Source organism: Lynx rufus, unplaced genomic scaffold (assembly GCF_022079265.1).
Source record: "Lynx rufus isolate CCGP_SWC_20201006 ecotype Redwood Valley unplaced genomic scaffold, mLynRuf1.p SCAF_5, whole genome shotgun sequence".
NCBI lineage: Eukaryota > Metazoa > Chordata > Mammalia > Carnivora > Felidae > Lynx > Lynx rufus.
In genome coordinates this window covers 115,370,142-115,382,603 of record NW_025814867.1, presented here as the reverse complement: position 1 = coordinate 115,382,603, position 12,462 = coordinate 115,370,142, and the positions used below count along the sequence as shown (strand labels likewise).

Below are 12,462 nucleotides of genomic sequence, written 5' to 3'. Positions count from 1 at the left end.
ATAGGTATATCTGTATACATGTGCATGTTTGTATGTTTTCAAGTCATTGATTCAACTTCCTGGAACAGAGACTCCAAGAAGGAGATATGTATGTAAGAAACTTATCAGGGAATGTCTTGAAATTGGAGAGAGAGAAAAAACTAATTTGAATTGAAATGCAGTTGTGAAATATACCCCAGCTAACCGTCCAGAAATCTCTGGAGCCCAGTTATCAGACCTTGGCTGGAATGGGGCAGCATCCACTGTTGGATTGGAGCAGTTCCCTAAAGGGGATTCATCAGACAAGCCTCTTGCCAATAGCTGGGAAAAGGAGTATGTAGGCCTTTGGAACATGGAAAAGGGCAGAGGAAGGAGGAGGAGAGGTAGGAGGGGAAGGGGAAGGGATTGGTAGAAAAGCAGTGGGAGAAAGAGTCGCAAACTGAGTTTTGTTTTGCTTTTTTTTGTTTCTGACACCATTTTACTACCTTAACCTTGGGTTATGAAAGAATTTGAGGTAGAAGACAATCATTTCATATTATTTAGTTTTATGGCATTATAAGTTCTTTAGTTGAATGATCACTTTAATGGTTTTGAAATCATAGTCCTTTATTTATTTATTTGTTTATTTCTCAAAAAGCTTCATTTTTTTTTTCTTTAGCTTTCTGACTCTGTGCCTTCAACACTTTTACAGTGATTTTCTCCTCAATAAGGCAAGCAAGCTTGATCCCATCAGTTCACTTAGCATACTACAGGCCCTACCGATGGGTTTTTTTGTTTGTTTGTTTTAGACAAAACGAAAAAACATAAGAACTTTAGATCCCACAGCATGAACTCCTCAAAGTCGGTCTGGGCACACACTGCACGTGTGTTTTGGCGCTTTCCCAACCTTCTTAGTATAAAGGTAAATGACTCTATTAACCAGGGGTTGGGCCAGCCTAATTTTGTTAGAGGCTGTATTATAGGACAGGCTATGAGTGTATGTCAAATGCTGGAACATTCTGAAGGCCTATGGACACTGTGCCTGGAAGAGAAAAAAAGGCTTATAGTATTCTTTTAATGCACATTATCTTTTTCACAGAAAATTAATACTTATAAATGCTCCATAATTTTAAAAGACCCATGAAAACCACGAAGTCCACATCATCTGATATGGTGGCTTATTTCAGGCGTGGCCAATTTTCAGGCTTAACTCGCTGGAGCAGGAATCTGGTTTGCCTCTAAATTCTCAGTAGATCTAAAAAGATAGTTTCTAAACAAACAAAAATAATCAAGTGAATCAGTATACAAAACTCTTATATGTGTCTATGTAGAAATTGTCATCCTCTGCAAACATTAGGGGAGTGTTTATTTATATATATATATATATATATATATATATATATATATATATAGTAGAAGTAGATTTCTTTTTCTTTCTTTATATCCCAGTTTCTGCCCCTCTGTCCACCCTTGGTAAAGAACAAAACTAATCATGCCACTCTCTCTAATGGCCTCACTCACCGTGGAAACAAAGTTAATGCTCCTTTGCAATTTGTTAGATCCTTCTTAACCTTCCTGAGGATTTTCCAACATTAGTTACTACGGTTGCTCTTTTCCTTGCTCCTGACATGAAGCCTACCCTCCAAAGACACTAAACTAACTATATGTTATCTTGCTTCTTTATACCTTTATAGATCTGAACATTCATCCTCTTCTACTTGTAGCGATCTTTCCAAATGCCTCACCTGGTAAATTCTTACCCCTTAAGAAAAAGTACAAATTAATCCCACTGTTAGTTGTTTTTCTACACTCATACAGTTAAGAAGTAATCACTTCTTTTATTATTATTTCCTCATGTTTTTCTACTTCTCATTGACTACTGATCTCTTCTGTGCTCTGCTGGTAAATACATTTGCCAGACTCTCTTGTCACCGAGTTTCTGGATGTGCTCCAGTTCATTCCAGTGAGATGCACTCAGAAGAGCCTTGGGAAATGGAAGAGAGGCAGAAGCTTTCTTCTTCTTGAAGCTGGGGTGGCTCCTGTGTAACATTTAGCTGATCTGAGTTGGCAGTAGCCAGATTATATCTTCCACCCTTTGGTTGCTTTGAGGCTCTGGGATACCTAGAGGTCAGCAGTAGGACCTAGACATTTAACCTCTGAGGGACAAGTGCAGTGGCTTGGCTTCAAAATCTATAAACCATTCCCTGGGTTCCACCTTCTCAGCCCTTCTAACAATACCATAATCAACTTGTTCCTGTATTAGGCTCTTTTCTGCTTGAAATAACTACAGTGGGTCTGTTCTCTCAACTCTATCCTGAATAGGGATCAAGAATTTATAGATATCCTTATTGAAAGGATGAATATTGTATATATTTAAATATATCCTTATGTATTTTATACCTAATATTAATATTATACTTATATGTAAATATATAAGAATAAATACAAATATGAATATATACATTGAGAGAAACATATGAAAGTATTCACCCTTAGTGTCATTCTAAATTGTCACCCTAAAATGCTATTATACATTAATTCTTACCTTAGAAAAGATACATATGTATTTTGATAAGGATTAAAAAAAGTATATAAACCTTTTACATATAAAAATTATTTACATATAAGCATTTTATATGTAAAAACTCTATAGATAAACATTGATTTTTTTTGTGTGTTTTGAATATGGCAAAACTTAGAATTTACTAAATGGAAGGAATAGGTAAACTGTTGAACGATTGTAAAATTAGACTACAATAGTACATATAATAAAACATTAGCAGTTAATTGACTATTTTGTTGGAAGTTGTGTGTGAAAAAAGATAGTTTTATAATACCCTTATAAATATATATAACTAGAATGTATAATATTATTACATCAAGCAGTGTTTATTTTCATTAAAAAAATGAAATTTATTTTGACAATCATAGCGGTCAGGGTTTATGTTCTATATTTTGCTGGTATATTTAAAATAAAACTTGACTGACTGAAATAAAATTTTCACACAAGTCCTGGAACACAGCTAAAAGGTAGGGTAAGGGGTGCTGGAAATGTTCACATCCTAAAAATAAACAAGTAAGATATGATTAATAGTGGTAACAAAATACCATTGGTAACAACCAGGTGTGAGGATTTTGTGCCCTAAACCTCATCTTTTCATTTTTTAAAAAGCAGCGTTTCTATCGGTTGTTTGATAAATGCATATGAAACCTCAGGTACCCTACAGTTTACTTCAATGAGACTTTTACCAAGATATCAGTAATCATTATAAGATTTGTGCATCTATTCAACCTACCATACAGTAGACTGAGTTATTCAGAAACAAACAGCAAGTCATTTCTCTTTGCCTAAATAGAGTATTTCTCATTTTTCAGAATCATATTCCAGCACACGGTAATGCAATCATCATGCTGAGACTGTCAGTAATAACCCTCACTACTCAAGTGGCTTCTCTGAACAGCTGCTCTGACACAATTTAAAATCCCATATTCCTCTGAAGGATAACAAATAATGACTATAGCTATAGAAACATTTGAAATCTTAATGAGATGCTGTATGAAGACGTTGACATGGTATCAGCATGTGTCAACATAGAGCCCATTTCCTTCCATTAGGTCTTTATTGTCTTTGAACCTTTTAGGAAAAAGGACATCGTGTGTTCTCTACATGCAACATTCAAAAACATCTGAAACTTGAGCATGTAGATATAGAAGTATCCATTACATTTTCCTATTCAATATATCAATTCAATTCTTCATGCTTCAGTGTTTGTTTTCTTTTTTTAAATTTTATTTTAGAGTGGGAGTAGGGGAGAAAGGCAGAGGTTGGTGGCGGGGGTGGGGGGGAGAGAGAGAGAGAGAGAGAGAGAGAGAGAGAGAGAGAGAGAGAGAGAGAGAGAGAATCTTAAGTAGGCTCCATGTTAAGTGTGCCTCAATCTTACCACGGTGAGATCACAACCTGAGCCAAAATCAAGAGTCAGACCCTCAACCAATTGAACCACCTAGGCGCCCCATGCCTCAGTATTTTTGATATAAAACATTGTTATAAAATGATGCAAATCATGAAAATCTGAATTTCAAAATTTCATGAAAATCTGAATCATGAAAAAGAATTAGGAAATTCTTTTGTAACTAGGTACTATTTCATATGATTACTCAAATCCCAAACTGTTAGAACTTTTGCAAAAAGAAAAAAAAAACAATATATAACTCATAGATTGAATAGCCTGATCAAAACAAACAAAAACAACAAAAAAAAGTTAAAATGACAAAGAATATGAATTGATGTACAGGAATAATCTGTAGTAGAAGATGAATATGATAGAAAACTGTGTTTTCAGCACTCAATTTAAATCACTTCTCTATATTGGTTTGATTTAATCTGACCATATCACACTTTTAAGAAATAATTATAAATCACAAACACACACAATTAAGGAGGAGAGAATTGTTTCAGTCTTAACCAAAGAACCTGGCATCCTCTTCTAACTTAATGTATTGTTGGCAAGATTCATTTTCCGTCAGCTAGATAAAGTTTGCCTCAGGAAAGAGAGAGTCTCTGACTTCTGTCTCTTACCTCTAAAGCCTTCTTTTAGATGCTCATCTGATTTGATCAGGGTCAGACAAGGTAGACTTCTTTGGTTAACCTCAAGTCAACTGATTATAGAGCTTAATTTCACCTGCACGGTTCCTTCACTTTTGCCATGTAACTGAATAGGAGCCCGAGTAATATTCCTAAAATGTGCCATATTTTACTGAGTAGAAGCAAGTTTCAGGTTTGTCTACACTCAAGGGGGAGAGTATTAAACTCAAGGGGGAGTTTATTGGTATTCTGCCTATCTTAACACCTAACAGTATTTATTTGATACCACTGCAAATGTCTTTGTAGTCATTTCACTATTTATTATCTTTCTTTTTAAGTTTATTTTTATTTATTTTGAGAGAGAGACAGAGAGTGAGTGAGGAAGGGGGCAGAGAGAGAGAGAGAGAGAGAGAGACAGAATCCCAAGCAGAATTCACCCTGTCTGGGCAGAGCCTGATGCAGGGCTTAAACTCATGAACTGTAAGGTCATGATCTGAGCTGAAATCAACAGTTGGATGCTTAACAGACTGAGCCACCCAGGTGCACCTGTAGTTCATCTTTTAATATTTCTTCAAGGATCATGTGAAAGGCTAATGAATTCTTGTCAGTATTTATTTGTTTCTTTAGTATTTAATAATTTGTATGCCCATAGAATTAATGGTTCACATTTTCCTTTCTTTTTTTCTTTTTTTTGAGGAATTTGCAGGCATTGCTACAGTCCCTTTCAGAATTTACTGTTGATATTGAAAAATCTTAGGTCAGACTATTGTTTTGTGTTTATAGGTAAAATGATATTGTACTTTACTGCCAACTGGATCTTTGATTTGAAATCAATTAGCTTTATTAAAATATTTCTAAACTGATCATTGTTTTTTTCTAAGATCCAGTATATCCTTTAAATTGGCAATTTTAATACTTTCTCATTAAAGTTTTCTTAAACTTCATTGTTTCACCTCTCTTAATTTTTTTTTTATTTTGTGGATTATTTTGACTTCCCTCTTTCATGTCCTGTATTCCATCCTTTGTTCTACCTCAAAGTAATTTTTCTTTTTACTCTAAGATAGTTTATTTTGCTCTTAGGCTCCTTTTCAGAGGCCCACCAGTACATAGTTTATTTCTATAGTTTGATATGTTATTCCTGAAATTTTGTATACTCTAATGTCACAAAAGTAAAATGACATACTGATTTATTTTATATTTTTTAAAAACTACGCAACATTTTTGGCCAGTGTTTACATTTCTCTGTGCGGTAATCCTTAATGCAGTCACCATAGTCTGGAAGCAGATAATAACTCCTGATGTGTTGTCAGAAGGTGAGTAGTAGGCTAACGCCACATCACTACGCCTACATCACCCACGCACTTTATCTCATCATGTAGGCATTTTATCATTTCACATCACCACAAGATGAAGGGTGAGTACAGTACAATAAGATATTTTGAAAAAAAAATCAGACATAAATTTTATTACAGTGTATTGCTATAATTGTTCTATTATTAGTTATTATTAATTTCTTACCATGGCTTATTTATAAATTAAACTTTATCTTAGGTCTGTATGTAAAGTAAAAATGTATATATAGGGGTTGGTACTATCTGTCGTTTCAGGCATCCACTTGGGGTGCTGGAGTATATCTCCTGTAAATAAAGCAGAGGGGTGGAGCTCCTCTGGTTAAACAAACAAACAAAAAATCTGATGGGTGTAACCATGTATCTGGTCTCTCTCTCTCTCTCTCTTTTCTCCTTACATTTTGTAGGTCCATACTTGATAATTTACATTTTACTTAGATTTGAATGGTGTAATTACTTTCTGAACTAGATTTTTATCCAGAGGACCAGTATCATGTTAGAGTATAGAAAAGCATTTCTTGTGTAATGAGAATATCTACTTGAGTACAGTCTCTAAGTCTGTATATCTGCCAAACAACAATGATCAGCTACCTAGAGTCAACTCACAGTGCAGCACGGTTCTCCTTTACCAGCCTATCTCACTGAAAAACCTACTTTCTGCAAATAACTTCTCTGTAAAATTGCTCATAACATACCTACCTTCCAGCTTCTTCTTTATGCCAAATGAGGTCGGAAGGAGGAAACTTCTGCCTTGAGTCATAATATACATCCCCATTCCAATTTTGTCTTTGAATCTTAAGCTGCATCACTTAATTTGGAAGAATTTCCCTCAGTTATAGTAGTGCAACATTGTCAACGATGGGAATCTTCTCTTGACATCTTTCCAAACCATTCCATTTGCCTCCATTAAACAGACTTACCTCACATAATGTAGTGCAGGGATACATAAATTTTTCATTATTATTGCAAATACAGATTGCATTTCATATTATTTATACTTTTTGAGAGATTTCTGAGAAGACAATGAGAAAGACACATGCCCCTTGAAATTTTTAAGTTATAGTGCTACTATTGAGTTCCATATAAGATTTTTTAAATTTTTTTTTTCCAACGTTTATTTTTTATTTATTTTTGGGACAGAGAGAGACAGAGCATGAATGGGGGAGGGGCAGAGAGCGAGGGAAACACAGAATCAGAAACAGGCTCCAGGCTCTGAGCCATCAGCCCAGAGCCCTACGGGGCTCGAACTCACGGACCACGAGATCGTGACCTGGCTGAAGTCAGACGCTTAACCGACTGCGCCACCCAGGCGCCCCAAGATTTTTAAAAATTTTCAGGATTTCTATCTTCCTTTACCCCTGCTAACGAAGACCCTATATTTAGTTTTGTTTTGTATTATATTTAGTGATGGTTGTTAGGTAGCTAACTTGGTCATTGCATGTATTGCAAACTAAAGTCTTAATGTTATCCCGTTTTGAATTACAGATTAGCTAATATTCTAGGTTGTTACTTACTTTTCTTCAGATATTCCTTACAGCTGGTTAAAATCAATCTATTTTAATTACATTACAGGTTAAGTTTCTTTCTTTCGCAAATAACGTGATTTTCCTTTTATGTCTTAGAAACTAAACTTGATTCTTTCTTTGTTCCAAAAGTTTTTCCTATGATTGACATAGTCACAGGTATATTTTACATACCCTTTTAAGGCCTACATGTTAATACAGAAAGAAAACTCATTTTTTCTTCAGTTATCAAAAAATTATGTTAATACTATCTTCAAATATTGCCACTCTGACGTTTCTTCCATTTTTTTCCTTCTGAAACTTATATGTCTATTTCAGAGTCTCTACATGTCACATTCTTAACATTACATTAACATTCTTAGCATTCTGATCATTCTTAACATTACACCCGTGCGAACATCTTAACATTTTGGTGCATTAGTGGCGAATTCTTCAGTAGTATCTGACAAGTTGCTAAGATTTTCTTCCTTGATGTCTCATCTAGTTTGTACTATCTGTTTCCATTTTAAGAGCAATATAAATGTTGTTTAGTATTTCCAAAATTAAATATTGTTTCATAGTCCTAAATTCTTAGTTTTCACTTACTAATACTATTTCCTTTTAATTTTTTTCATATAACTATTGAGCATCAAAAACATGCTGAATGTAATGTCTTCATTAGACCACCTTATCAAGTTATATTTATAATCTGCATTTAACTTATGTACTAGTTGTTAATCTGTCTTGTTACCACGATTTTTTTTTCTTTTCTTGGAATTTGATAGGTTCTATCCTTTGGAAAAGGAGTTTTCTTTTTGAATATATTCATATTTTTCTTTGTTTTGATTTTCTTTCAATGTCTCCTAACCAACAGTTTGCTAGGGTCTATTCCCTGGCCCATGAGTCCTTGGGGCTTGAGGCTTATGATGAAATTTTGTAGTCGTATGAAATTAATAAAATATTGGGCTTTTGACTGTGTGGGGTACTGGGGAGACAAACTTAAACACAGAGTTTCCATGATCTTTTCTCAGTTCTGAAGCTGTTCATGTTTCTTGTAGCTACAGGTTCAGGAGTACCGTTGCCAGGTAAAATACAGGCTGCCTGATTCAATTTGAATTTAAAGTAAACTGGATACTATTTTTTGTGGAAGTGTGCCCATTTTATTTAGTATTTGTATTTGCTAAATGTGACAGTCCTACTGAAAACGTGGTCCTTCCGTGGTATGGCCAGCCTCATTCACTGAGATACAGAGCTTGAAAAATAATGCATATGGTCAAGTAGGGAGCCTGACTCTTGTTTTCATATCACATGGTACACATGTCCCTTTAACGTGCCAGAGACAAGTCCTTGGCCATCACTGTATATTTATGGGTCAAGGACCCATGGTTTCAATACTGTATGCATTTTGTCCGTTTCCATTTTTTTCCACCTGGCTATGCCTTTTCCATTATCTATACTTATAATGTTTTATTTTTATTTAAAGCTAAGAAAGGACATTGCAACCTGAATATACTGGGTCATCTTGACCAGAATCTCATCCTTCTTTTAATAATAAAAGTATATTGAAAAGAAGTAAAGCATCACAATATTTTAAAGGGTATCCAGTTATCTAAATAAATATATCCCACAAAATACATTCTGCACATATATTTAAAGGAAGATAACCATACTTCTACAATTAAATCTAAAGCCAATATAATGTATTATTGAAATTCAAGTGTTAGCATTTTCAATGAAATCACAAGCCCAGTAAATATTTGGGAGAACTTGATGTTCGTATTCTGCACTGCATTGTGTATAACACTGAACTTTTATGAAGTATTTTATTATTAGGGATTAACTATAACATTACCTTTTAATGGAATCATAAATCTTTAATTATAGTTCAATATGTTGCTGACTTAAATTGCTTTTGGACTGAAAATTCTATTACAGTATACAGTATGAAGAAGCAATTACTTTTCCCTAAAATAAATATCCTAATTTCTAAACAGAAGAGATGCATTTTGCAGTACAAATCTTTTATTTTTTGGGGGTGGTGGGGGTGGACAGTAAGGCATCTTTTCTAGCAAAGAGATGTGGCATTATTTACATGTCTTTGCTAAACAAGAGAAAATAAGAATGGGAGGAGATACTTTAAAGATCATTAGTTTAAACCACAAATGGAATCAGGATTTACTTTTATTGCATTCTTAATAATAGTAACACAACAACAACAACAAAACCAATAGTAGCAGCAGGAGCAAATGCTTGCTTGAACATGGTCTATTGAAATAGTATCTAAAATTGTGTTTAAAATTATCTTTATTTTTTATGTGTGTATTCAATTCAGTTTATATGAAACCTCATATACATGAACATATATTTATTTATGTGATTTTAGATGTTTAAATAAAAAATACATGCCAGTTAAGCACAAATATGATACCAGACTAATTTAATCAATGTTGTTAATTTAACACAGACTAGAAAATATTGTGTAATAAGATGAAACTTTGTTTTAAATATCATCACATTATATTTCATAGTTTAACATTTTCAAATAATAAACTTCTTTAAGTTTTACTATTATCCTATTCAAAATTGAGAATACTGATACCAGGCTAATAAGAATTTATTAAAATATGGGTGTACCATGTTTAATAGCATAGTGGCCGTGTCATAGTAAATGCACAAATAATAGCTTTTTTTCTTCCGTTTATATTCTAAATAATCAATATGAAAATTTATAGTAAATATATATTTAAAAGTATACTAAGCTGGGATTTATTCTATGTATACAAGACTGATTCAACATTCAAAAGTCAATTAACAGGGTAAAAAAAAAAATCACATGATCATATCAATAGATACAGAAAAAGCAATTGACAAAATCCAACACTTATCCATGATAAAATATCTCAACAAAGAAGGAATAAAAGAGAACTTCTTTAATTTGATAAGGACTATTTATAAAAACAAACTATAACATCACACTTAATGGTGAGAAACTCAAAGCATTCCCAGTAAGGAACCAGGCAAAGATATCCTCTCTCACTAATCCTATTGAACATTGTACTGGAAATTCTAGCTAATGTAAAAAGATAACTTAAGGAAAGAAAGAGTGTACAGATTGGAAAAATAAAACTTTGTTCACAGATAACTTCATCATTTTGTAGAAAATATGAAATACTCCTCAAAAAATATTCCTGGAACCAGTAAGTGATTATAACAAGATTGTTGGACATAATGTTAACATACGTAATTGCTTTTCTATATGTCAGCAACGGGCAAGTGGAATATGAAATTAAAAATGCAATACCATTTACATAACCGCCCAAATGAAATACCTTACGTATAATTCTAACAAAATATGTACAACGATCTATATGAGGAAAGCCACAAAATTCTGATGAACAAATTTTAAAAATAACTAAATTAATGGAGAGCTACTCAATGTTCATTGATCAGAAGGCTCAATTTTGTCAAATGTGTTTGTTTTATGGCTGTTAGAATCTGTCCCAGAGAATGCTTTATGCATACTTGAATATCCTATTGTTTTTGAATGAAATATTCTGTATATAATAACTGTTAAATCCATCTGTGTCATTCAAAGCTACTGCTTCCATATGGATTTTCTCTAGGTTCATCTACCCATTGATATAGGTGGGATGTTAAAGTCCTCTACTATTATTGTGTCACCATTTCTCCCTTTATATCTGTTAATATTTGCTTTATATATGTAGGTGCTCTATGTTAGGAGCATAATTTATAATTGTTATATCTTCTTATTAGATTGATCCCTTTATCATTATCTAATGCCCCTTTGTCTCTCATTGCAGTATTTGTTTTAAAGTCTGAATATATATGTGTGTATGTATATATATGCATACACATATACATATACACACATACATATATACATACATGCGATATTACTACCACAGCTTATTTTCAATTTCATGTGGATGGAATAACTTTTCCCATCTCTTCACTTTCAGCCAGCATATGTCTTTAGGTCTAAAGTGAATCTCTGGGGCACCTGGGTGGCTCAGTCAGTGAAGCATCAAACTTTGGCCCAGGTCATGATCTCACGATCTGTGAGTTCGAGCCCTGCATTGGGCTCTATGCTGACAGCTGAGAGCCTGGAGCCTGCTTCTGATTCTGTGTCTCCCTTTATCTCTGCCTCTACCCCACTCATGCTCTGTCTCTCTCTTTCTAAAAAACAGAACAAAACAAAACAAAAACATTAAAGTGAGTCTCTTGTAGGCAGTATACAGATGGATCTTGTTTTTTTTTTATCCATTTAGTTGTCCTATGTCTTGTCTTATCTTTTCTTTCTTTCTTTCTTGCTTTCTTGCTTTCTTGCTTTCTTGCTTTTCCTTCCTTCCTTCCTTCCTTCCTTCCTTCCTTCCTTCCTTCCTTCCTTCCTTCCTTCCTTTTCTGTTTATTTATTATTGAGAGACAGAGAGAGACAGAGCGTGAACAGGGGAGGGGCAGAGAGAGAGGGAAACACAGAATCTGAAGCAGGCTCCAGGCTCTGAACTGTCAGCACAGAGCCCGACAGGGGGTCCAACTCACAAACCGCGAGATCGTGACCTGAGCCGAAGTCGGATGCTTAACCAACTGAGCCACCCAGGTGCCCCGTCCTATGTCTTTTCATTAGATTCAGTTGATTTTATTTATAGTAATTATTGTAAGGTGTGTAATTATTGCCACTTTGCAAAATTGTTTCTAGTTTTTGTAGTTCTTTCCCTTTTCTTTTTTTCCTCTTTTTTTTTTCTCTTGTGTTTTGATGACTTTCTTGAATGTTATGCTTGGATTTTCTGTTCTTTATTTTTTGTGCACCTATTAGAGGTTTTTGGTTTGTGCTTACCATAAGTTTTATACATAGCATCTTGTATATAGCAGTCTATATTCAGTTGATGCTTACTTAAGTTTAAACACATTCTAAAAGCTCTGCATTTTTAATCCCCCTCCCACATTTTTGTGTATATGAGTCCTATTTTACATCTTTTTATTTTTATATTCTTTAATTATTGTCGATATCATTGACTTTACTACTTATTTTCTTTTTTTTTATTTTTTTTAT

The 12,462-nt window shown here is 33.8% G+C and overlaps 1 pseudogene; it reads right to left on the bottom strand.

Moving 5' to 3' along the window:
• Positions 1-629: 629 nt before the first annotated feature.
• On the bottom strand, positions 630-976 carry LOC124527260 (60S ribosomal protein L34-like; annotated as a pseudogene).
• Between the last annotated feature and the right edge of the window lie 11,486 nt (positions 977-12,462).